Source organism: Carcharhinus amblyrhynchos, chromosome 14 (genome assembly GCF_965287045.1).
Source record: "Carcharhinus amblyrhynchos chromosome 14, sCarAmb.v2.hapA, whole genome shotgun sequence".
Taxonomy (NCBI): domain Eukaryota; kingdom Metazoa; phylum Chordata; class Chondrichthyes; order Carcharhiniformes; family Carcharhinidae; genus Carcharhinus; species Carcharhinus amblyrhynchos.
The window spans coordinates 69,184,457-69,211,972 of record NC_137337.1 but is presented as its reverse complement, the minus strand read 5'-3'; the positions used below and the strand labels follow the sequence as shown (position 1 = coordinate 69,211,972).

Sequence of the window (27,516 nt, the reverse complement as noted above, 5' to 3'; positions counted from 1 at the left end):
TCAGAATGTTAACAGCACTATATTCAGTCCCCGTTTCAGCTGAGGTTAACTCTGGGCCTGCCTCCTTGCCAAAGTACAAGTGATTTGCTATGGTTTAGCAAATAATCACCAAAGACTTGCCCTTGAGCCGTGCTCTCCAGAAGAATGTGTGTAATGTTTATGGGAACCAAAATACTTAGTAAAGTTATCCAGTAAGTGATTCTGAAACTGTGACAAACTAGTTAGAGGTTGGGTTCATTAAATAATCACTTCATTAACGAAGTAACCCTGGCTAATGTCCAATCCATTACGCAAACTATTGACTCTCTCCACACTTCCCGCTGCCTTGGCAAAGCAGCCAGCATAATTAAGGACCCCACGCATCCCGGACATTCTCTCTTCCATCTTACTTCAGGAAAAAGATACAAAATTCTGAAGTCACATACCAACCAACTCAAGAACAGCTTCTTTGCTGCTGTCAGACTTTTGACTGGACTTGCCTTGCATTAAGTTGATTTTTTTCTCTGTACCCCTAGCTGTGACAGTAACACTACAGTCTGCACTCTCTTGTTCCCTTCTCTATGAACAGTATGTTCTGTCTGTATAGTGCACAAGAAACAATATTTTTCACTGTTAGTATGTGTGATAATAAATCAAATCATGTTGCAGTCACAGCTGAGTGTTGGGATGATGCATGAGCAGTGAAGCTGCCCAACATGCCTTGAGTTGTATATAACTGGGGCTTCAAAATGTGGTCGCGTTACTGAGGTAAAGATAATTACAAATGCTGGAAATATTTCTGCAGAAGAATGTTATATGTAGTCATTTGGTAGTACAGAACTTGTGTTGTTGGAAAATAGGCATGCTGCTGAAACATTTCATCCTGCACTGCTCAGGAAAGAATTCACAATAATACAAAATTGTACCAAATCGTAAAGGAAGCTGCAGTTATAGTACACGAAAAGGGAGTGCTGATTGGTTAGCCAGTAGACTCTTGATTAGTAGAGGCAGTGCCGAGGAGAATATATCAGGGAGTAGTTAACAGCCAAAGCCTTTGTTTAAATTCAAACCAGGCAGATCGACTGTGGTCAAGACAATGTTTGATATGATGAGCTTGACAGTGTGATCATAGTTCAAGTGGTTATAGGAACATCTGAGCTGTGTGGACTTGTCAATCTGTGAACTTGCATTTATGTATCATCCTTTTGAAGTAATTTAGTAAATAAGGATGAGGTCAGTCAAAATTTAACAGTTTTGCCTCTTGGTGTACAATGGTTGGAGGAACATTGAATATCTGTAATCGTGAGTGTATTTCAAAGCACTCTTGCCTTGGGTACCCCCACTGTAACCAAACCAACAAGAATAAACATAATTAATTTCAGAAATAGCTTTATGTGGTGTTGAAAACAAAATACATTGGCGTCTGTATCTGCTTGCATGATTATCTGTCAGCGTTTTTTTTAAACTAAAGAATCCTTTTTATGCCAGCTTCTAGGAGTCCAGGAGACCAGTGAACGTGCACTGGTGGCCCATCTTTACACTACTGGTTCTAGCTTCCTTAATCTGCAGCAAGCATGTAAAGCCACAAAAGTGCTGGATGTAATGAATTTGTGGCTAAGTAAGAGCTGAATTTGGCAGTGTAAATCCTAAGAGCTGGTGACTCACTGATGTCATGATCCCAGATTCAAAACAGCAGCCATATAAGAACAGCTAAAAATGTGATAAACATGGCACCCAATTTAAAAGGCAGCCTTCTGCTTGTATTTAGGTCAGCTTGGCTCGGCAATTGATGCATATCGACCTCTGATTCAAGGTTAATTACATCAAATAAGCATAATTGGAAGAAGCCTTGCCTAAATACAATTTTCTTGACTACGTGTAAATGTATTTTTACATAGGTTCCTGTCTGTCCATTCTGTTGGTTTTGGCAAGCCTAAAAGATCCCATAGCAGTATTTGAATTGTGTACATCAGAAGTCAATGCTTCAGAGTAATTTTTGTGTTATTTGATGTGATAAATTATTATAAAAATATAAATTTATCTTGTATCTTAGCTCCTTTTGTGAATAAAATTACTTAAGGCTTAGTCATTTATATTTTGACTTATTCTTGAACCCAGGCTATTGCAAACTTTCGGTTTCTCTAATAGAGATAATTTCTTACTTGCCTTGTTCACCTTCATTGCTTTCTCATTTCCTTTTCAAATTTGATCAGGTATCCTCTAACATGTTCACTGCTGTATCACTTCAGCAACTGTCTCCGGCTCTAAATTACTACTTGTGTTTTTCAATTGAAATTCCACTCTTGTTTCATATCCACTGGTGATAACTCATATTCATATATTCAATGTTCTTGCAACCACTACCCTCCCCTGTTCTGGAGATCCACGCTCGATGCACAAGTTGCCACATCCTCTCAATGTGTCTCTTTTTAGAAACACAGACTCAGTCTGTCTCAAGGTTGTCCTGATCTACAGTTGCATTGATCTATCATCTCTTCCAGCACTTCAAAAAGAAGAAAGGTTCTTATTTATTTAGACATCAATGATTTACAAGTTTCAACAACTTGTAGATATGAATGACCCTTTGAATCCTTTTTGCTGCATTGCTGTTTCTGGGAAAAGGATGTAGAGAAATATCAAATGAGCCAATGGACTCCCAACCTACCTTGATTATGCTCCTTCTTGCACTGCTTCCTGTGAAAGCTCTATTCCAGTCTTCCAGTTTCTTCATTCCCGTCACATCTATTCTGATGTCACGTTCCATATCAGGGTTTCCAAAATGTTCTTTTTTTTTTCCTCAGTCGAAGCTTCCTCTTCACTAAGCTTGATGGATCCTAAATCACATCCATCCCATTGGCCTGCACCTGCTCTTTCTCTCCTTCCTCACCCTGATACAGAGTTCCCCTTATCCTCTACTTACACCCCAACAGTTCTGTATTAGTGGATCATTTTCCCCTCCACCAGCATGATGCCATCTTTCAGTGGAATTTTCCCTCTGCTCTCCTTTTAAAAAACATTGTTGCATCTGAATCACCATGATCCACTTTTAGGGTCATCTTGTTTTTTTGTTCAATTATCAACCCCTTTTGACTTGTACCTTTTTTTTCTCATTCAATCTCACCTGCCTTCTATCTTTTACAGGATCTTCCCTTTTGCCCCCTATCCCTAATCTGCCATTCCTTCCCCAATGTTTTTCTGCCTCTAAACTTTTAAAAACTTGTTGCATTTAACTACTAACAGTTTTGATGAAAGTTGATCAACGTATAACTTGACTGGCTCTTTCCGCAAATGCTGCCTGACCTGAGTACTTCCATCATTTCCCACTATTATTACTGTGCCATATAGTTAAGAGCATGTTTTGCTGATTCTTGATTATGTTTTAAGAATAATCTTCCATTGGGAAAGCGGGAGTGTGGTATTCAAAATTGGGAGACTTGTATTGATCCCAAAGGCTAAACAAACAAATGTTTGTACACAAGATGAAGTAATTATTATTAACATCTACAGCAATTTATTTTTCCAACTACAGGATTTGTTTTGTCGTCTTTTGGGACTTGAAAGCAATTCTAATTTCACGTGTTACACCTGACTACAAAATTAGTTATAATGCAAATAGAATTGCTCTGAGAACTTCTCGTGGCAATAATAACTTCAGGAATTTTGCCTTGGAGGCAAAGCTGAAATTGCTGAGAGATTTTCCTGCAATTCATGTTTTGGTCTACTTTATGAATGCAGATATAATAACTTGGTTAGCATGAACTACATCCATTTTAAAGTTTATTTCAGTTGGCTGTTTCAGGCTGTGAATTCCAAATTTATTTGGCAGAGATAACAGCATCATTACATCATGATGCTGTCTTCAGCCTGACTTGGCCTTGGACTTTGAACTCGATTCATCAAGTCATTACCAAGTAAAGGTTCCTACCTTTTGACAGTTGATCGGCACTTGTTTGGTGTTTTGTATAGTACGCTGTATCTCTTTTTATCAGACTACAAATGTCATTTAAAGACCCTCCCTTTTTCCTAGTCCTGTTTGCTGAGAAGCATTCAGCAATAAACCTGGATGGTGTTCTCTCTCTTTATTCTGTTTCCTCCCTCTCTGCTATTTAGCCTAGCAAAGGCTGAGGTCTAACTCCATTTGGAGCCAAAAATTAAATGTAAACTTTCTTGTCTGCAAAGTTTGGTACTATACAAAATGGCAGCTCTGATTTCTTGTTACCTTTCCTTTCCCTCCCCCCACCCACCCGCTATTGTTTGAAATTGATGCATCATTGTTTGCTGGTCCAACTTTATTGTGAATAGGATGTTGATGGCTGCTTATTTAGACTTGAGTAACATTGAGAACCAACAATCTTTCAGAACAATGTCGCTTACTAAGAAGATGACACTCTTGTATCAATCTAATGGCTGGGTGACAATCTGGTTCTGAGTGTTGTGATGTTTATACTATTAGGCATTCCATTGTGGGTATTAGAAAAAACGAGGGGTGATGTGATTTAGTGTTTAAAATGACAAATGGATTAGACAAAATATATGCAGGAAAGCTATTCAGCGTAGTTCTGAAATGCTGAACAAGAGACATAATCTTGTACTTTTAAAAAGCCATGCCATTCAGGTACGGAATTGGGAGGCACGTGGTCATGCAGAGGATGGTAGAATTGTGAATTTCATCTTGTTAAAAGGGCTGAGATCAGTTAATGGTTTATAAGGGATATGGAGGTTACAGATTTGAAGGTACAAAATGGACTATGACTGTGATCTAATTGAAAAGCAGAGCAGATTCAAGGGATTTAATGTCCTATGGTACATATACTTTGAATTCTAAGCATGCAGATTTCTATTGGTTTTTTTTTGACTAGTTTAAACCGCAATTCATAATTGTACCAGTAATTATCTTTGGGGATAACAGTGACAAACTGTAGAATTATTTTCATAGCAAGTTAAAGAGGAAATGGAACACTGAGATTGGTGTGTTACTGCGTTTGGCCTGAGCAAATGGGTGAAGGGATCTTTCAGTGTGACATTTTTGACTTAAGTGTTAATTGGAAAATATTGTTGCTCATCTATAACTTGGTGCCAAAAAAACTGGTATAACACAGTTGGAAGTTGTGGAGTCAAGGCTAATGATGTAGAATTTCATGTCATTGTATGTGTGGAAATTGGGAGAAGTGTGGAAGGATAGAAAGGGAGCTTTTCCACTGTTGGGAGGATTGGGAATGCTAATTGTTAGATACAAAGGTGATTATGATCCATCTCTTGAACGTCCAAAAGATGTGCTGGTTAGGTGCATTGGCCATGCTAAATTCTCCCTCGGTGTACCCGAACAGGCATAGGGGTGTGTGGTGACTAGGGGATTTTCATAGTAACTTCATTGCAGTGTTAAGCCTACTTGTGACATGAATAAATAAACTTTAAAAACTAAACTTTAAAAATCCTTTGGTTTCATTCCTATCAATCTGTATAGAGCCAACTCATTTGAAATGGAAATGACGTCTGGGTTGTGGGAGATATGGAAAGAAGCTGGTGATGTTGGCTCAGTCAGAGGAAGAGATTGGGGGAGGTAGCTGAGCAGATAAGTGCATAGTCTCATGCTTTTTTTAATAAAATCTAGATAAGGATTGATTTTTTTTTGTTTTTCCTTGAATGGCCTACTCATGTTCCTATATCCTTCCCATAACTTATGAAAATGTAAATGTTATGAAGGATATTTGAAATGCTGTCCTTTAGAACTGTACCATTTTCACGATATAAATGTTGACATATTTCTATAGCATCAAATCTAGTTTAGTTTTTATACATTTTAAAGATCTTGAAGATGAAGCAAAATGACAATGTCTTGTAACTTTTACAATAGTGTTCCATCGGAAACCCAGAACACTTCATTTCATATTGATGGGGAGCCGTTTATTGATCTATGGGGTAATTTAACCATTTGGGAAAATGATACTGATTTTGACAGATTTGAAATCTGATCCAACAGATTTGAAACAACATTGACTTATGGGGTGGGGAGGAGGGAGGGAGAGAGATCTTCCATTCCAGTTCTCTTCCTGCCCCTAAGGCAGATTGTATACATAGCTAGTTATTCCTGGAACAGGTCATTACTTTATTGCCAGAGGTGTATAACTTGAGGGGTGCCACTCTGTATCAAGTATGGCTGACCAGTGGTCTTTCATGCTCTTATCACTCTGAGTGAAGGGCAAGGCTGGCAGAAGTAGAGAACCGTGGATGACTTGGGATATTGAGGCCCTGGTCACGAAGAAAGAGGCATCTGGGATCAAGTGAATCCCTTGAAGAGTATTGGGCGGGGTGGGGGGGCTGCGGGGGATGTGAAGAGAGAGAAATCAGGAGGGCAAAAAGGGGACACAAAATTTGTTTTAGCAGATAAAGGAGAATCCAAAGAGCTTCCACAAATACATAAAGGGCAAAAGAGTAACAAGGGAGAAAGTTAACGATCAACAAGGTCATCTATGTGTGGATCCACAAGAGATGGGTGAGATCCTAAAATGAATATTTCTCATCAGTATTACCTTTGAGAAAAGCATGGATGTTAAGGGACTTGGTGAAATAAATAGTGATGTCTTGAGGAGTGTACATATTACAGAGAAAGAAGTGCTGGAAGTCTTAAAGTGCATCAAGATAGATAAATCCCTGGGACATGACAAGATGTATCCCAGGACATTGTGGTAGGGTAGGGAGGAAATTGCAGGTTCCCTACCCGAGATATTTGAATCACTGATAGGCATGGGTGAGGTGCCTGAAGATTGGAAAGTGGCAAATGTTGTGCCTTTGTTTAAAAAGGGCTGCAGGGAAAAGCCTGGGAACTACAAGCCAGTGATCCTCCCATCTGTAGTGGGTAAATTTGTTGGAAGGTATTTTGAGAGACAGGATCTATAGGCATTTAGAGATGCAAGGACTGATTAGGGACAGTCAGCATGGCTTTGAGTGGAAAATCATGTCTCTCAAATTTGAGTATTTTGAAGGAGTAACTGAGAAGGTAGATGAGGGTAGTGCAGTTGATGATGTGTACATGGACTTCAGCAAGGCCTTTGACAAGGTACCTCATGGTAGGTTGTTGCATAAGATTAAATCTCACAGGATCCAGGGTGAGGTATCTAAATGGATACAAAATTGGCTTCTTGACAGAAGCCAGAGGGTGGTTGTAGAGAGTTGTTTTTCAAACTGGAGGCCTGTGACCAATGGTGTGCCTCAGGGATCAGTGCCGGGTCCACTGTTATTTGTCATTTAACATAGATGATTTGGATGAGAATATAGGAGGCATGATTAGTAAGTTTGCAGATGACACCAAGATTGGTGGCATAGTGGACAGTGAAGAAAGTTATCTCCAATTGCAGTGGGATCTTGATCAATTGGGCCAGTGGGCTGACAAATGGCAGATTTAATTTAGACAAATGTGAGGTGATGCATTTTGGTAGACTGAACCAGGGCAAGATTTACTCAGTTCATGGTAGGGCGTTGGGGAGAGTTGCAGAACAAAGAGATCTGGGTGTACAGGTTCATATCTCCTTGAAAGTGGAGTCACAGGTGGACTGAGTGGTGAAGAAGGCATTCGGCATGTTTGGTTTCATTGGTCAGAACATTGAATACAGAGTTGGAATGCCTTGTTGAAGTTGTACAAGACTTTGGCAAGGCCATACTTGGAATATTGTGTGCAATTCTGATCACCCTGTTATAGAAAGGGTATTATTGAACTGGAACGAGTACAGAAAAGATTTACTAGAAAGCTACCGGGACTTGATGGATTGAGTTATAAGGAGAGGCTGGATAGACTGGGGACATTTTTCTCAAGTGTAGAAAGCTGCAGGATGACCTTGTAGAAGTCTAAAATAATGAGGGGCATAGACAAGGTAGATAGTCAATGTCTTTTCCCAAAGGTAGGGGAGTCTAAAACTAGAGAGCATAGGTTTAAGGTGAGAGGGGAGAGATACAAAAGTGTTCAGAGGGGCAATTTGGAACAAGCTGCTAGAGGTAGTAGTACAATTTTGTCTTTTTAAAAAGCATTTGGATAGTTACATGGGTACGATGGGCATAGAAGGATATAGGCCAAATGCAGGCAATTGGGATTAGCTTGAGGGTTTTTAAAAAAAAGGCGGCATGGACAAATTGGGCTCAAGGGCCTGTTTCGATGCTGTAAACCTCCTATGACTCTGACTAGCTGTTGGCATGTTGGAAGGATTTGCAGGTTGACAATCTACCTGTTTGGCCATGTTATGAAAGCACCTCCCTTGGCCACCAAATCCTGGAGTGGTGCTTAAAGGCAGGATGTTACCTACTGCACCACAGGGTCTCCATGTCAGGAAATCTTACTGCAACATAATGGGCAGAAATGGGTATGTATTTTAACAAGTATTGTCAGGTCATTAAAATGCTGTTGGTTACAAGGGCAGAATGGTAGCACAGTGATTAGCATTGCTGCTTCATAGCTCCAGGGATCTGGGTTTGATTCCTGGCTTGGGTCACTGTTTATGTGGAGTTTGCACATTCTCCTCGTATCTGCTCTGGTTTCCTCCCACAGTCCAAAGATGTGTGGGTTAGGTTGGTTGGTCATGCTAAAATTGCCCCTTAGCGTCTTAAGATGTGTAGGTTAGAGATTAGCAGGTAAATGTGTAGGGATATGGGGGTAGGGCCTGAGTGGGATTGGTCAGTGCAGACTCGATGGGCCACATGGCCTCTTTCTGCACTGTAGGGTTTCTATGATAAGTGAATAAAGAACATAATAATTTTCTTTTGCTTAATCTATTTTAGTGATTCCACAAATTGCAAAGGACTTTAGAGTGTCACACACTGAATTTAAGAGACGTGGCAGATAGTGAAATTTAAATTCAATTAATTAATCTGGAAGAATTTGGTAATGTTAACCATGGAACCCATCTGGTTCACCAGTGAAAGGAAATTATGTATTGGTTGTGGTGCTGGGTCCTATTAATATTTTGTGGATCCCTAGAAAGTCTTAGGGTATCCCAGCTGCACAAGGGCCCCATTTTGAGAAGTGCTGATTTAATTGAGCCGTATGGACATTTGCTTTGGTAAAAACAGCTACCAGCAAGGTATTTTGAAATGTTAATTTACCTGTCTGTGTTGGGTAGCAGGCCATGCATCTAAAACCATATTGGCATAATATTGTGTTTTCTTTTGTCTTCACAGTTCCTATGACTAAAGACAGAATTTTTATCATGTGAAATTCCAATATACTGTTGGGTGCCTGTTTTTAAATATTTGACTGAGTTTTTGCCAGAAGTGAACATTTCCCTCTGGACTCAATGTTATTTTCCTTGATCTCTTCCCAAATCTGCCATGTTGTGCTAGCTCATGGTTTTCTTATCAGTACAACCCCTTTTGTAGTGAAAGCTAATGGAACCAGATTTTTTTGGCATTCTGGCATACAACTCAAAAACTGTGGCTCGGATTTTCTGGCCCCATTGTGGTGAGACCTACTGTGGAAAATTTGGTGGTCCCTTGACTTTTGGCAGGACCAGATGATCCTGGCAGCAGATGGGGCCAAGAAATCCCACCCACTATCTTTGTCACTCATATAGGCATGCACTGCATAATGTGGTTACTAAGCCACAAGTCCTATCTGTTTGGAGTTGGTCCGTCGTCTTATGTGATTAGACTGTCACACTCAGCTTACAAATGGAGGGTGTTACTTGCTTTCCAGCTAGTTATCAGTATCAGAATGGAATATAATTTAGGTTCTTAAGAATTTTACCCATCGCAAGTATTTTTCTTATTACTATTTCTCCCATTTTGATTTTTTTCTTCTATCTTCCCTTGTGTGTCCACTACTTTCAAGTATTTTGCTTATATTGAAGTACAGTTTCAAATTGATAGTTAACTTATCCTGGTTAAGGGTTACCCCCTCAACTGGCATCACTTAACACATCTGTCATCTGGTCAACATCATATCCCTACTTGCACAATCTTTGTGTGCTAATTGGCTGCTGCATTTCCTATGTTGCAACAGGAACACAAAGTGCTTCAATGACTTTGGAAAGCCCCCAGGGTTGTGAAAAGCTCTGTATAAATGCTAAGTTTTTCATCCCCAAATATCTTGTCTAACTGGCTATTTTTCAGGTATGAACCTAGAATGTGTTGACTGGCAATTCGGGTGAGAGGAGAGCTGAACTAAATCGAACTGTACACAAACGCACTCATCTCCACATTATGATCTGATTAGGGACCAGGAACTGTGTTTTAAAGTCGATGATATCTAGAATGCCTGGTACTTGTATACAAAGTTAGAAAAGCAAAGCAGTCTGTAATGTCATCCTGTACTCCAACATTCAAAATTATTAGGAGGTAAAAATGAATTAACAAGAAATCTGTGGTCAAACACATCCCACTGTTTAAATGGCAGATGCAACCAAGACAAATCACATGAACTTCTCAGCCACCTGTCTGGGCAGCAGTAACTAATATGTGAATCACAAGCTGTCATTAAAACTCTGTCTACCTCGCGAGGAATTTTACTTGTGAAGACCTAGCCTCTGAACTTCTTCAACAACCCTGACAGACTGCCTCAATGACAGCTTACCTTTTAAAGAGTTCAATCTCTTCTCCTGAGACATTGGAATCATAAAGCTGAACTTCCTCCTGCAGTTGCCAGCTCACTACTTTTTATACTTGCTTTTGTAGATTGCTAGCTTCAGTAAACTGGTACTGGCCTGGGTTTCCCTAAACTCCAGTCCTCTGGCTACAATAGTTCCCAGGGATTATTTGAGCCCTAACTGCCTCCAGCATGGAATCAACAACATTTCACCATCTTCTTAGCTAACTGCACCAAGCAACTCCCCAGGCTTCTCTGGACAGCTAACCACAAAGGGTCAAACCTTGCCACCAGCAAACACATGAGAACTTTCTTAAACTGAATCCATTTCCATGACGCTGAAGTCTTTGAGGGTTAACTGAATGCTTTTAAACTAATTTAGTTAGCTTTAACTCCCAAACAAAACATCTCTTTGGACAACTCTTATTTGTAAGCATCGTAGATATCACATCTCCAGTTCTCCAGCTAAGCAGGCCCATCTGCTGTTTTATGGCTCCATCTCTTAAGCAAGAATGGGTAACTTTCTGATCTCCCACTTTCTTTTGGGTATTCTGGCAGCCTCAAAAGCCCAATGTTTTAATCACCTTTTGTTCACAACAAGAATCTACCCAGCACTAAATATTACCTCAAAAATAAACATGGAATATGAACTAGATTTCCATGACAGTACACAGCCATGTATGACATTGAGAGCAACCACCACAACTTATATAATTCACTTAATATAGGAAAGATAAACTTCCATGATACAGTGGCTAGATAGTAAGTAATGCCCTCCTTTCCTAAGCTGAGGATGCTCAGGCTAATCATTTCACCTTTCCTACTTACCAAGCTACAGTTAATAACTCTGAACAGTTCTGACTTGGCTTAGTTACTACAAGATGCAGCACATTACATTTAGCCAACAGGTCACTTGTGTTGGGGGGAGATGAAGTAATTTTTGTGTAGTTAATTGATTCAGTAGATGGAAACAATTGGTGCTAAGTATTTTTACTTTTTTTTTACGAATGGAAAAGGATGGAAGTAAAAAGTGAAAAAACTTTTTGGACTTTGTGCATTGAATTTAAATGTCTAATGATTTTGCTATCGATTGGTGCAATTAAAGTGTTTCATTTGTTTATGATACCTGTAACAATTCTGTTCTGACTTGTTGAATGAGTCATATGGTGATGATGACGTAGATCTGGTAATACAGGATCTCTTTGCTCAGTGCATCAAATTAGTCAGTCCATGTAATTTAGTTTATCCTCCTTCCCTCATCCTGTTTACGTTGGGCTTTCGAGCTTGCACAATTGCACCATGTTGATCTGAAGTCCGATCTGGGATCTTAACTTGTGAAAATAGTGAGTATCATCCTAAAGTACTACGTTGGCTGCGTAACAAGTTAGTGGTGCATGTTGATTTGTAATTCTGTGTTTGAATAGCTTTGAAGTGTTATGATGTAAGCTGCTATTCTTGAAAATTATGTTTATAAAAATCCCACTTCCCCCTACCAAAAGTAAATTAAATTGAAAGTTTTATTAATAATGTGGCAACATTTTTGGATTTTGTCTCTGACAAAACTATTAACATCAAATGGTTCCCATGCAGAAAATAGAAGTTTTTTTGACTTACATTTTTAAGTTTACATTTTTGTTAACTGCTTAATATTGACAGCAGGTAATTTAGTCAGATACAGATTGAAGCTTGGATTAACCAAAAGAGAGAACTGGTATTTACGGAGTGAGTATCTTTTTACAGTATGACCCCTAAATACTACACTGTCAAGGATTTTTGCATTTGGAATGGAGGCATTGTGGTATTTGGACAGATTTGGCAGAAAATCTGTTCACAGCAAGTAACAATCCAAGGTGATGGTGAAGGGTAGAATGTTGGCAGTGGCATTTGGGGAACTCTTTGCTCTTTTAAATGGCACCATGTGTACATTTATGTTCATCAAAAATGTCAAAGCCTAGTTTAAAGTCTCAACTGAAAATCCCAACACTCCCATGTTAAAATGTCAGGTAAGATTCTGCACTTCAGTAAGACTTTAAACTTTTTTGTTTGGCAATAGCGCCCAAATGCTTGCACTTTTTATGTTCCCTCTTCGTACAGTCTGACATTTCAGCTTCCCACAGCAGTCATACTTCATTTATGATTACCAGTTTGTGTTAATCATAACCAGCATTTCTGGTGTAGATGTACCCAAGCAGAAATGATTTTAGTCTGATGTGCTGTCTAGGTTTGTGTTCACTAATGGGCTGTATTGGGATTAAAGCTGTCTGGGAGTGTGTTAGAAGGTTGTAACACAAAGAAACAGTTCTGATTACAAACATTTCCAGTTAAGCTTGAGTGACTTAAAAGTTTCAAAGTCCTGAGGGAACATTTCAGAGATTAGTCTTTTGAGGCTACAACATTTTCGTGGGTATTCCCTCTCCTTGGCTGTGGAAGGATGTGCTTCTTTACCCCCCTCATTTCCAGTATAATTCCCGCTGCTTTAAAAATGGGAAATGCTGGATATGCACAGCAGGTTTATGAGCACTCTGAAAAAGAGATAAAAGGTTGATGAGGAGAGATCTTTACCCAAATTAAGCTGGCTTTTCTTCTTCAGTTGATGGATTAGCTGAGTACCTCTACGGTTTCTGGTTTTAGATTTTTTAGCCTTGAGAGGTTTTTTTGTACTAGTTTTAACGCCTTTTAAACTTAACACACAAACTGGTGTCTGTGTGTGATGGATAGTATCTTTTTTTAATTGCTGTGTGAGATATTCCTTCCCCTCTACTTATTCATTAAATGTTATTTCTATTGAAAAACCTTTGGAATGCAGAAACATAGAAGATAGGCGCAGAAGGAGGGCGTTTGGCCCTTTTGAGCCTGCTCCACTGTTCATTATGATCATGGCTGACCATCCAACTCAATAGCCTAGTCCTGCTTTTTCTCCATAAGCTTTGATCCTATCCAGCTGCTTCTTGCATAGATTGCTGACTATGCTGAGGTTGCTAAGTTAGATGCCTTTCCACATCCCCTTTTCTGGACCTAACACTTTGCAGCAGATACTTTTTAAGATGTATCCACTGACAATGAACCATTTTGAGTGTGAATGTTCAGCTATTTTGGCTACCCTGCCATCAGTGCACAGCTGTGATATTGAATGTACGTAAAGTGAGAAGATGTTGCTGAATCTCCAATAAAAAGGAGTGCACCTACTTTCCAGTTAGTGTTTATAACTGAAATACTGCCATGTTTGCTGTATGTTAGCAGTGCATTTGAACCAGGAGCAAAGTAAAATGTAGCTCAATAGAGGGATTTGTATGACCAGCTAACATTCCTGGTGGCTCAGAAGGTTATAGGGAGCAAGAGAATGAATGAAGATTGGTAGGGGGGTGGGATGAAGATGGATCAAAGAGAATAGGCTAGTTGGACACCCCCTGCTATGTGAAGTTTGTGTACTGTCGAATTGCTGGGTAATTGCAGCTTTGAGTAATACATCACACTGCATGAGTTGTGCAACACGCAGTTTGAGGCTTCAGCACCTATTTTCCAAATCCCATTTAAATTCTTCAGAATAATTGATGTGCATAATGATTCACAAACTATTAATGCACAACTCCTTGTAACCAAGTAATGTGTTTACAAAATAGTTGCAGCATTGAAAGAACAACAATGAGGTGGGGCGGGGGGGCGCGGTGGTGAAATGAACTAGGCTGCAGCAGTGCAGGTAGAGGGAGAATCTGTGGTGTGTGCCTGTGGGATACCAGTTTGATTGCTGAAGTGAATAAGAGCCTTTTTTTTATTAAAAACACAAGGATAATTGAGAGATCTGGTGGGAGGTTCATGACGAGCTGAAGCTAGATATTATAGCAACAGAATACTGAACTATATAGTTAACCCCTGGTAAATCATTGCATAATCTTGTTTTTAAAATCCTGCTATTGATGTTGTATCCATTTCCATGCAGCAGGCTGTGGCTTGTCATTATTCGTTGCAAATTTTATGTTCTTCTTCTATCACCAAAGATGGGAAATCTTTGGTGATAGGGGAAATAACTAGAATGATTTGTCTTGGGATAGCCTAACATGACACTGAACACTCCTTGGAGTGCCTGAAATGTGTGTAGCCATGGCAAAATAGGAGAGGAGTGAGACTCTTTCCCTTAAGAGAAGGCATAATGGGGAAAAATGTCCTCTTCCTGTGAGTTGCTTGCCATTGGATTCCTCGCCTGTATCCTGCTCTTTTAGCCACACTATATGGCTATTCCATTTCTAGTCACTGGTGACACACAGGCTGTTGGTATCGAATAATTCAGTGATGGTAATGTCATGGTGTGATGGTTAGATTCTTGTTGGAGATGGTCTTTGCCTAGCACTTGTATAGCATGACTGTTACTTCTCACCTTGTCAGGCCAACCCTGGATATTGTTCAGGCCTTGATGCATTTTGATATGAACTAATTCGGTAGCTGCCAAGTTGCGAATGGCAGTGAACATCGTGGAGTCCCCCATTTCGGTATCCCCACTTCTGACCTTTTAATTTTCTGAAGATGGTTGGGCTTAGGGCAATACCCTGACAGACTGGTTTGAGAAGCTTCATGTATTAAGAGGCATTTTTCTCTGTTCTGTACCACACAAAAGTTTAAGCAAGTTAACATTAGCTAACACTAATTCGATGAATTCAAGACATTTGGAGCACAGGATGGGATGCTGTATCATGACTCTCTATCAGTTGAAACTGTCTATTCTAATCCCTTGATATCCCTCCTTTTCAAATATCTAATTTTTTTTTAAGATTGCAATTATAATAACTCAAATGGCACTTGTGTTGCAGTCTCATATTCTAATAACCCTGTTTCCTTTGAACTTTTCCCTTTGTTTTAGCTACTTTTCAATTTGGTGACAAGGGGGAACAGAGTCCAAATTACAACTAAAAGAACAATATTTAACTATTTGTACTCACCCTAAAAAAAAAACTTGTTCGTCCAAAATTCTGATGCCCATGTCCTTATTTGCATGGAGTCTTGTCCATCAATCATCCTTGTGCTTGATGACCTATTAGGGTCCCAGTTAAGCAACATCTCCTCCAGTTTGAAAGAATAATCACACCTTTGATTTCAAATTCTTCCCTGACTTCAACTGTCCTCTTCTCTGATTACCTTCATTCTTGCTATTTGCCAATATACCTCCACCATTTTGATGGCTGGACCTTTAAACTGCTAATTCTAAGCTCTGAAATTCAACCCCTAAACCTCTGTCTTTTTTTTGTCCTTTAAGATATTCCTTCAAGCCAACCTCCTTGTCCCAAAGTTTTTGCTACCTCCCTAGCATCTCCTCACTTGGCTGTGTTAAACTTCGATATGCTATATCTTTTGTCTACATGCTGCCTAAGAAGCAAATAGCAACAGGCTTGCTGGCTGTACGTTAAATTGTTAGGGAAGATTATTCCAGTTTATTTTGTTTCATCCTATTAATGAAACATCTTTTATTACTCAAGCTATTTTAAAGAAACTTCAGGGCCTTGGTGTTTGGCACTATCCATTTTCAGGACTTGTGTTAAGGGATTCACCTGAGACATGCTTGACTTAAAGCCTCCTGCCATTGGGAGATGCTGATCAGCCGTGGTATAATTTAAATTTGGAAGAGACTGGTGGAGATGAATGGCTCCACCTGTTTCTGCGTTGTAGTGTTCCATTGTTCTGTGTGATTCTGTTTACGAATCTACTAATGTTCTGTGTGCTCTGTTTGGTTATGTCTGGGTGTGGATTCTGATAAAAGCAAATCAAAGTTACAGAAAGAGCTGGAAGATAGTGTTGAAGCATGGAGCAGACACTTTAAAGTACCAAGTAAAACCTTTTTACACTGAAGCTTGTCATTTCTGCATAACTCTGAGATGTATATGAGAGTGGCAGTTTGAATGCTTTGTCCTCTTATTTAAAAGAAAAGAATGGGATAAAAGGTTCTGATGGTGTAACTTGCATAAATGAAATTAGCTCATCCTTCAGATCTGAAAAGATAATATAAAAGGTGATTGACTATACTACTATTGAAAGAATTGAAAGATAATTCCTTAGCAAACCTATTCTCGGGTTGATACAAAAGACAATCTCTTATTTTCGCTGCTTGGTACTTTCTAGGGCATGCAATATTTTCCAGCTTTGGAGAAAAACTATCTTTTGCAGTTTTTATTGAAATCAATGTGATATGTAGTTTTACTTTGAGCACCTAATATTTGTATAACTAGTTGTTCATGTATATAAAATCAGGCTATTGACTGATTTTGAAGAAGTTATCTTTTATCAACCTTTCCCCATATGGTTCTCTAGATAAAACCAGCCTTTGCAGCAATTCAAAACCTCCAGGCACTTGTGACACCAGAAAAGAGCAGAAATCTTTTTTTCTAACACCCTCTGTTCTGTCAAAATTTAGTCTAAATTTGTGCAGGAGACTGTTGGTGCGCAGTCAAAATCCACGTGGTGTAATCTTTCCAATCAGACTGATGCCAGATGATTTGTGCAACTACCTTCCTCTCCAAAAGAGCCAAGTAATGAGGCTGTCTTAAGAGTCTGCTCTGAACAGAGGCTACACGGCAGTTGTGGTATCGAAGAGAGTCCGTATGGTGGTTTCACAAATCTCAGCTGCTCAAAGTAACACAATAGAAATCCTCTTGCCTGAGCTTTGCAAATTAGTTTTGAATTCTCATTAAATATTTTTGATGTTGAATGACTTTGTTTTGTGAAGTAATCTTTCATTGAATGAACTGTAGATTTCCTGTTGTCAAACAGCATCTTTCCTGCTTAATGCTTTGGATATTTATTTTGATTTACATAAGAACATAAGAAATAGGAGCAGGAGTAGGCCAACTAGCCCTTCGAGCCTGCCCCGCCATTCAATAAGATCATGGCTGATCTGTCTTGGCTCAGTTCCACATTCCCGCCCTCTCCCCATAACCCTTAATCCCCTCACTTATCAAAAACCCATCAACCCGCGTCTTAAAAATATTTAGCGAGGTAGCCTCCACCACTTCAACGGGCAGAGAATTCCAGAGATTCACCACCCTTTGAGTGAAGAAGTTCTTCCTCAACTCTGTTCTAAACCGCCCCCCCTTTATCTTGAGGCTGTGCCCCCAAGTCCTACTATCCTTTCTGAGCGGGAAGAGTCTCTCCACCTCTATCCTATCCATCCCATTCATCATCTTATACGTCTCAATGAGATCTCCCCTCATTCTTCTAAACTCTGATGAGTACAAGCCTAATTTATTCAGCCTCTCCTCATAGCTCAACCCCCTCAACTCCGGCATCAGCCTAGTAAACCTCCTCTGCACTCCCTCCAAGGCCAAAATATCCTTGCGTAAGTACGGCGCCCAAAACTGCACACGGTACTCCAGCTGCGGCCTTACCAATGCCCTATACAGCTGCAGCAAGACCTCCCTACTTTTATATTCAATCCCCCTCGCGATGAAGGCCAGCATCCCATTCGCCTTCCTGACCACCTGCTGCACCTGCAAGCTGGGTTTTTGCGACTCATGCACAAGGACCCCGAGGTCCCTCTGCACTGTCGCCTGCTGCAGTTTTTCTCCACGTAAGTAATAATCCTTCCCACCATTATTCCTACCAAAGTGGACCACCTCGCACTTGCCAACATTAAATTCCATTTGCCATTTCCTGGCCCATTCGCCCAGCCTATCTAGATCCTTCTGCAGACTCTCCCCACCCTCCGCACAATTTGCCTTTCCACCAATTTTGGTGTCATCAGCAAATTTCGACACCCACACTCGGTTCCCTCCTCCAGATCATCTATATAAATGGTAAATAGCTGAGGCCCCAGCACCGAACCCTGGGGCACTCCACTAGTCACCATCTGCCAATCCGAATAGCACCCATTGACCCCCACTCTCTGCCTCCTATTTGACATCCTATTTAATTGTCTTATCAAACTATAATGAAAATCATTTACAACCAGGGTTAATCAGTAACCATTAAGTAAACTGCTGAATTTCCATTTGTTGGGAGTTTGTTTAAAAAAGCTAGTGTAAGCTCCACATTGCCTTGAAATAGAAGTGTAACTGAGGCAATGCATTTAATTTCAGAGATTTATTTACTGGATCATCTGCAGATGTCTATTTATAAGTTGAAAAGGCCCATAAGCAAAGTGCACCCTTGTCCTATCAGGGCTTAAAAGCTTCAAAATTGAGTGAAGGTTTCACCAGTTTATGACCCCTTTTATGTTAGTGTAAATATGCAGTTCTCCCAACATTGGTTCCAGCACCAGAACTTTATAGGTTGTGCAAGTTGCTAGCGGGTCTTCATTTGAGTAAAATACCAAGGCAGGTTCATTCATGCTTATGAATGGGAATTGCTGACCTATCATTTCCAGCAATGTGTGCAAAATTACCAATGAAACTGCAGCACATAGAGGCCAATAGTCTCCATTTGAGGTGTTGCTGATTGCACCTTGTGGAGGTGGTGGAGGGGATCAGTTTTCAGTGCAGTGTCTTAGTGCTGCGGGGGTTGGTATTTGGAGTATCAACTGGGATACCATTTAGGCTTAAAAATGATATCTCAACATCCTTGTACATCCATTACCATCAAATTACAAACTTAAGTGGCCACCTCTCCTTCAGGTGATAGGGTCATTGATTTGTTTAGGATTGTTATAATCTTGTTTTTTTTTTAAATGCTTTGACCACGGAAATCTTTTACTATTTTTGGAGGGTGTGGTAGAATTTGCTATTTATTTTGCATTGCTGTACAAATTAATGATTGAGCCAAATGTTGGATTTTTACTCAAGTGCTGACCCTTGACTTATATTTTTAGTGTAAGTTGGAAAGTTTTGGTTGCTGCAGAGTATTCTGCCATGTTTATGGAATAAGCTTGCAGATTTTGACTTTTAAAATAAATGCTGTTACAAGGCTGCTTTTGTAGTTCACAAGCCCTGATTTAATAGACTACTGGTTCTAAGTGTATCCTGCCAAATTATACTGAGTAATTGCAGTTTTACAAAGCATGCTGAATACCATGTTGCATCTCTGATGGGAAAATGTATACCCATTACATTTCAAAAGTGACCTCATTACCATATTGAAATGAGGTTTATGTCCTACATAACCACTTTACACTACTCACTTTCCGGAAGCAGGGTTTTTTTTGGTGTGCTGTTTGTGGCTATAGTTCTACTAGGCTTCTGCTTTCTTTACTATTGTTTCACCATTTCATTTTCAATAGCTCTGCTGCACTTAGTAGTGGCTGTATAGAGCTTGTATTGCTTGGAGATGTAACAAGCAGCTCAGCGTAATACATTAGTTTAATGGTCTTAGTGGTGCTAGTGCTACGGGCTCTTGACAAAAAGACATCCCTGTTGCCATCAAATGTTTGGAGGACCTACCTTTTATGTTAAGTTGATCTTTCTCTGCACCCCAGCTATGACTGTTAACACGACATTGTGCACTCTCTCCTTTCCTTCTCCCCATGTACTCTATCAATGGTATGCTTTGTCTGTATAGTGCGCAAGAAACAGTACTTTTTGTTGTATACCAATACATGTGACAGTAATAAATCAAATCTCAGACATTTAAAACCTGGACATTTTGAAATGCTGTATTTGCTGTCTGCACATGAGAATCTGTAAATTTAGCTTGAATGCTTTGGGTAGTATTGACAGAGCAATGAAGTAAATGAAGACTAGATCTCTATTGCATGGAATGCAAACTCCAACAGAACAATTGGTGTCAATGAAAACCATTTATGCCATTGCCAAAGTGTCAGTGCTGTATCCTAAAACACAAATGGGCTGTGGAACCATTCTTCTAGAACATTCTCAAGCATCAGATTTGTGTTCACAAACAAAGGTATCATTTATGAAACACCTCATGACGTGGAGGATATGTACACCTGTGCAGACTATGAATTGCTTTTGACCTTCAGTTGCCGTTATTTAATCAAACCTCTGTTAAATGTGCATAGGGAGATCTTCAAACAGCCTGATGTGTTTGAGTTACTTTTGATTTTGACAGTAATGATGGTAGATAGCCTTCTATTGCAATGGCAGTGTTTCTGCCTCTAGCGAGAAGCTTCGGGTTCAGGTGCCATTTGAGGACTTAATGAACATGGAAGGCATGTTTGCAACATGGCCAAACAGTTGATTATCAGCCTGTCAATCTTTTCATTATGCCTGATGGCAAGTGCTAAGAGCCGGAGGGTTTCCTAGTCAGTTATGGCAGAAACCAATGACAAACCACTGCAGTACGTTGCTAAGCATAATCATGGGCTAATCTAATGGACATCCATGGGAGCAATGCCCTCTCGGAGCATGGTATCTGAAATGGGATGATGGTGGAGGTCATTTGGAAAACATTTCTTTGAACAGTGCAATTGAATTAATATTTAACCAGAAGATCATACTCCTGTCACGAACCAATACAATTTTCCCAGCAGGAAGATTACTTTTTAGGAGAGGGCTTCCCAAACTCCGAGGCAGCAATGGCTGCTGTGTAGTGCAAACAATGCACTTTTATTTCCTCAAATGGTCTAACAGACACATCTTTGAGGCCCAAGTGTTGCTATGAAAAGGTAGGTTTTTTCAAAAAAACCTGCAATTTAAACAATTGCCATTGTACTCAACTGAAGCCACAGCCTCCCCATCCCCCAACAATCTTGTACCCCCATATTTTCCCTTTGGGGTCACTTGTAATCTGGGGCATTAAAATGAGGTTACACCTAGAAAAGGTTTGGGAAGTGGGAAGCACTGCTTTAGGCAAGATAGTTCTGGTCTTTGCCTGCTGCAGTTACCTAGTGAGAGCAATGAAGATGTTAATGTTGGTATGGTGTAAGCTAAAGGTTATGTCCACCTGTTCTGGATTCTGTCATCGGAAGAAACACTTATCCTTTATCTCATTAAATCCTTTGATCGGCTAAAGCACCTTACTTAATTAAACCATTCCTTAATCTTCACTCAAATGAACACCCAGGATAGGAATTTACATTGCGCTTGTCCCAAAACACTCAAATCTTGCCTGAGGTCAGCCCTTCCCTTTCCATGGTCCTCTGGTGGGTGGGACAGAGAAATTCTCCTCCCTAGTCTAAACAACATTTTTATTTCATTCAACTCTTTGAGCCCTGGTCTCAATCTGTCGAATCAGCTTTGTATAACCACACCCCCACCCACCCCCCCCTTGCTCCCCAAAGTGCAAAACACATTACTGAAAACTGTGCTCTATTTGAAGTTGAACCAAAGCTTTATATAATTGTAACTTAATATTCACTCATTTTTATACTCTTGAGACAAAATACATTCCATTAGTTTTTAATTTTTTGTGTACCTGTTCACTAGCTTTGTGATTTTTGAACTTAGACTCTACCACAGTTGCTAATTTCTTGCCATTTACAACTTTATACCTGTTAATGTAGAACTCGACCACCAGTTAACATTATATCAAACAAGATTTGACACTGAGCCATGTAAGGAGATAGTTGAACACAAGAGCAAAAACTTGGTCAGAAACATGCTGTAAGATGCTTTTTGAGAGGATAGGGAGGAAATTCCAGAGTTTTGCCATTGAAGTCAAGAGCATCAATAGTGAAGTTATTTAAAATCGGGTGGCAGAGGCCAGAGAGTTGTAGGGCTGGGATAGATGGCCTGCACACATTCGGATGCTGTAATAAATTCACAGAGGTGAAGGTCCCGTCACCAAAAGTTCCTTTATTTACAAGACATACTACACGAGTGCTTCCTCCCTGCTTCAGCAGGCTGAGAGACTGACACACCTACTTTAAATAGGGAACATGAGGCTTCCTGATTTGAGTCTTCACAAAAAGATGTCCCTGAGTGGGCCATCAATTAAAACTCAATCAGGAATTCATACTCTGGCAGGCCAAGCTCAGTTGCCTAACTGAAGTCATCACAGATGCTCTCGAGGTTATGGAGGGTAGAACATAAGAGACCAGAGAAGAATAAGAACATAAGAACATAAGAAATAGGAGCAGGAGTAGGCCATCTAGCCCTTCGAGCCTGCCCCGCCATTCAATAAGATCATGGCTGATCTGTCGTGGCTCAGTTCCACTTTCCCGCCCTCTCCCCATAACCCTTAATCCCCTCTCTTATCAAGAACCCATCAACCCGCTTCTTAAAAATATTTAGCGAGGCAGCCTCCACCACTTCAACGGGCAGAGAATTCCAGAGATTCACCACCCTTTGAGTGAAGAAGTTCCTCCTCAACTCCATTCTAAACCGCCTCCCCTTTATCTTGAGGCTGTGCCCCCTAGTCCTACTGTCATTTTTGAGCAGGAAGAGTTTCTCCACCTCTATCCTATCCATCCCATTCATCATCTTATACGTCTCAATGAGATCTCCCCTCATTCTTCTAAACTCTAACGAGTACAAGCCTAGTTTATTCAGCCTCTCCTCATAGCTCAATCCCCTCAACTCCGGTATCAGCCTAGTAAACCTCCTCTGCACTCCCTCCAGGGCCAAAATATCCTTGCGCAGGTGCGGCGCCCAAAACTGCACACAGTACTCCAGCTGCGGCCTCACCAATGCCCTATACAGCTGCAGCAAGACCTCCCTACTTTTATATTCAATCCCCCTCGCTATGAAGGCCAGCATCCCATTCGCCTTCCTGACCACCTGCTGCACCTGCAAGCTGGGTTTTTGCGACTCATGCACAAGGACCCCGAGGTCCCTCTGCACCGTCGCCTGCTGCAGTTTTTCGCCTCGTAAGTAATAGTCCTTCCTACCATTTTTCCTACCAAAGTGGACCACCTCACACTTGCCAACATTAAATTCCATTTGCCATTTCCTGGCCCATTCGCCCAGCCTATCTAGATCCTTCTGCAGACTCTCCACACCCTCCGCACAATTTGCCGTTCCCCCAATCTTGGTGTCATCAGCAAATTTCGACACCCTGCACTCGGTTCCCTCCTCCAGATCATCTATATAAATGGTAAAAAGCTGAGGCCCCAGCACCGACCCCTGGGGCACCCCACTAGTCACCAACCACCAATCCGAATAGCACCCATTGACCCCCACTCTCTGCCTCCTATTTGACAACCAATCCTCTATCCACGCTAACACCCTACCCCCAACTCCATGCCCCCTTACCTTCTGCAATAACCTCTTGTGAGGTACCTTGTCAAACGCCTTCTGAAAATCCAGAAAGACCACATCCACCGGCTCTCCTCTATCCACTGCCCTAGACACATCCTCATAGAACTCCAGTAAATTTGTCAGACACGACTTCCCTTTAATGAAACTGTGTTGCGTCTGCCCTATCAAGCAATTCCCTTCAAGATGCCTCGCAATTTCCTCCTTAATGACGGATTCTAACATTTTACCTACCACAGACGTTAAACTAACCGGCCTATAATTCCCCGCCGTTTGCCTGGCACCCTTCTTAAACAACGGCGTAACATTAGCCGTTTTCCAATCTTCCGGCACTTCCCCGGAATCCAGCGACGTCTGGAAAATAACCACCAAGGCATCCACTATAACCTCCGTCATTTCTTTCAGAACCCTCGGATGCATTCCATCCGGTCCTGGCGACTTGTCCACAATCAGCCCCTCCAGTCTGTCGAGCACCACCTCTCTAGTAACAGTAATGTCATTAAGACCCTCCAGTCCTACCACCTTTCCATCGCTAACACCCGGCAAATTATTCACGTCCTCCTCCGTGAAGACAGAAACAAAAAAGTTATTCAAGACCTTAGCCATATCCCCATCCCCTACCACTAGGTCCCCTTTCTCATCCTCTAAAGGACCAACGTTCACCCTAGCCAGCCTCTTCCTTTTTATATATTTATAAAAACTCTTGCTATCCTTTTTTATATTAAGTGCTAGCCCAGCTTCATAGCTTCTCCTACCCTCCTTTATCAACTTCTTTGTCAATCTTTGTTGACATTTAAACCTTTCCCAATCCTCTTCTCGCCCACTGCTCTTAGCTACTCTAAATTCCTCCGCTTTTAATTTAACACTTTCCTTCACCTCCTTCGTTATCCAAGGCTTATTACCTCTCCTCCTACAGTCCTTTTTGACCATCGGAATAAATTTCTGCTGAGCACCAAGAAAGATCTCCTTAAAGATCCTCCACTGCTCCTCAGCAGACCTACCTTCCAACGCGCTCCCCCTGTCCACATTCGCCAATTCTTCTCTCATCCTACCATACTCCCCTCTATTCAAACAAAGGACGCGTGTCCGGGAACCCACTTTCTCCTCCTCCATCTGCAACAGAAACTCCACCATGCAATGATCACTCTCTCCAAGAGGATCCTTCACCGCAAGGTCCCTAATTCTACCCGCCTCATTACATAGCACCAGATCCAAGATAGCTCGCTCCCTCGTCGGCTCCAACACACACTGTTCAAGGAAATTATCCCGGCAGCATTCCAAGAACTCCTCCTCGAGCCCACCTCGTCCAACATGGGTCGACCAATCAATATGCAGATTGAAATCTCCCATAACTACTGCCGTCCCATTCCTGCACGCCGCACTTATTTGCGCGTTAACAGCCCGCCCCACCTCAGATCATTATTTGGGGGCCTATAGACGACACCCACCAGCGTCTTCCTCCCTTTGCTGTTCCTAATCTCCACCCACAACGATTCCACGTTCTGCTCTTTGGCTCCGATATCATCCCTTGCTACCACCTTGATACTATCCTTAATCAGCAGAGCTACGCCACCCCCTCTTTCCTCCTGCCTATCCTTCCTAAACACTTGATAGCCCTGTACATTCATCTCCCAGTCCCTGTCACCTTGCAGCCACGTCTCTGTAATGGCCACCAGATCGTATCCATTTGTGTCGATCTGCGCCACCAGCTCATCCACTTTATTCCGAATGCTTCGTGCATTCAGATAAAGCGCTTTCATCCCAGCCTTCACCTGGACCCTATTTGCCGTAACGCCACCAATTGGGACATCCTCGGCCTCTTCCCTTACCTGTACCCTATCCTTAACTTTAGACCTCGTAGCGTCACCTACCCTCGCGCACCCCCCCCCCCCCCCCCCCCCCCCCCCCCAATTAGTTTAAAGCCCTGCCTACAGTCCTCTTTACTCGATTCGCCAACACTCTGGTCCCAGCACGGTTCAGACCAACCCCATCCTGCCCGAACAAGTCCCACCTACCCCAATACTGGTGCCAATGCCCCATAAATTCGAACCCATTCCTCCCACACCAATCCCTGAGCCACCCATTCACTTCCTTTATCCTGTCAACCCTACGCCCGTCTGCACTCAGTTCAGGCAGTAGCCCAGAGACGACCACCTTGTCGGTTCTACTTTTTAATTCCATTCCCAGCTTATCATACTCCCTCCCCAGATCCTCAGTCCGCACTTTGCCTACGTCGCCGGCACCCACATGTACCACAACGACCGGATTCTCACCCTCCCACTCCAGGTTCCTCTGCAGCCCAGCTGCGACATCCTGTACCCGAGCACCAGGCAGACAACACACCCTTCTGTGCACTTTGTCATTGTGACAAAGGACAGTGTCAGTACCCTTCACCCCACTATCCCCAATCACTACTACGTTCCTTTTCCCCTTCTCTTTGCCTATGTTTTGGAATAGTTGTGATGTGGAAATGCCAAACTCAACTACTTGGAATAGTTGAGTTTGGAGGCATGAGCTAAGACCAGGGATGATGGATGTAGATCGTCTTAAGATATATGTTCAGAAACTCATGGGGATAAATATGACAAGAAGCTTGTCAAGGTCCATTTCAGCGTTGTTCAGGAAATAAACTGATCAATATTTCCAAAGTAAATAACATAGCATATTCCCTCATTAAACTCCATCTGCCTCAAGGGCCTTTTTACTGTAGTTGTGCTTTAGGTGTTTGAGGAAACAATAAAGGAGCTATGCTGCGCTATATTGGGAAGTGCAGAGGTAGAATAGGAACGTGTGCTTAATGTGAAGCATTCCGAAATGTCTGGACTCCTCAAATTGCGATGTGGAGATGCTGGTGTTGGACTGGGATAAACACAGTAAGAAGTTTTACAACACCAGGTTAAAGTCCAACAGTTTTATTTGGTAGTAAACGCCGCTAGCTTTCGGAGCACTGCTCCTTGGTTAGGTGAATGGGAAGTTCTGATCATAAACAGGGCAGATAAAGGCACACACAGTTTACAGAATACACCAGGATCTTGGGTTCATGTCACACTATCTGTAATCCCCATGACTTGCCTGGGCTTGCAACATCTCACTGTGCTGTCTGGAGACAATACACATCTCTTTAACCCATGCTTAATGCTATCTCCATTCATGTTGTCTGCACCTTTTAAGGCTTGATTAGCTGATTAGTTATAAAGAGTCGCATTCTAATCAGTATTCTGTAAACTGTGCTTTTATGTGCCCTGTTCGTGATCAGAACTCCCCACTTGCCTGACGAAGGAGCAGTGCTCCAAAATCTTGGCGTTTACTACCAAATAAACCTGTTGGACTTTAACCTGGTGTTGTGAGACTTCTTACTCCTCAAGTTGCTACAGGGGCATGAATTTGTTTTTGGAAGTTTGGTCATTTGTAATCTAGAGCAGAATAGCTGCCAATTTGTGCACAGCCAAATCTCAGACAGCAGTGAAATAAATGCCATGACGTTGTTAAAGAAGTCTGAGTTGAGTGGTCTTTAAGAGGCGGGACTTCTGAAATGTTGCTTCACTTGCAGTACATATGTTGGCTTGATTTTGAAGGAATAGGCGTGGATTTCAAAGAATGATTGCCTAATTTTTTTGAGAATTTTCAGATGTTTCATAATTAAGGCTGTAAGTTGAGTTTCTGTCTTACTAAACAATGGGTGTTACTCATGTCACAAATCATACAGAGCACATGATTCAACTCCTGATTTTTTTTGTGTATATTGTATTATAAATGGTGAGATCAAACATAAAGGCTTAAGTGTTTTTGTAGGATTGGTGGTAGTCAGGTATCCAGAAATTGCTTATTGCAGGCTCAATATTTTCTGTCTAGCAGCCCTTGTTGTATTCACTTTGTCCAAGTGGTTTTACTTTGTGAGCCCAT

General features: G+C 41.3%; 1 protein-coding gene across 14 annotated transcripts in view; it reads left to right on the top strand.

Moving 5' to 3' along the window:
* Nucleotides 1-27,516, top strand: part of sipa1l1 (signal-induced proliferation-associated 1 like 1) — a 349,286-nt gene that overhangs the window by 19,376 nt on the left and 302,394 nt on the right. The window contains exon 1 of one of the 14 annotated variants that reach the window (XM_080203039.1): nucleotides 11,783-11,889. The exons of the other annotated variants lie outside the window; for them this stretch is intronic. The gene's annotated coding sequence lies outside the window, so the exon portion shown is untranslated. Of the gene's footprint in view, nucleotides 1-11,782; nucleotides 11,890-27,516 lie in introns of those variants that run through there. 14 annotated transcript variants of the gene reach the window in all.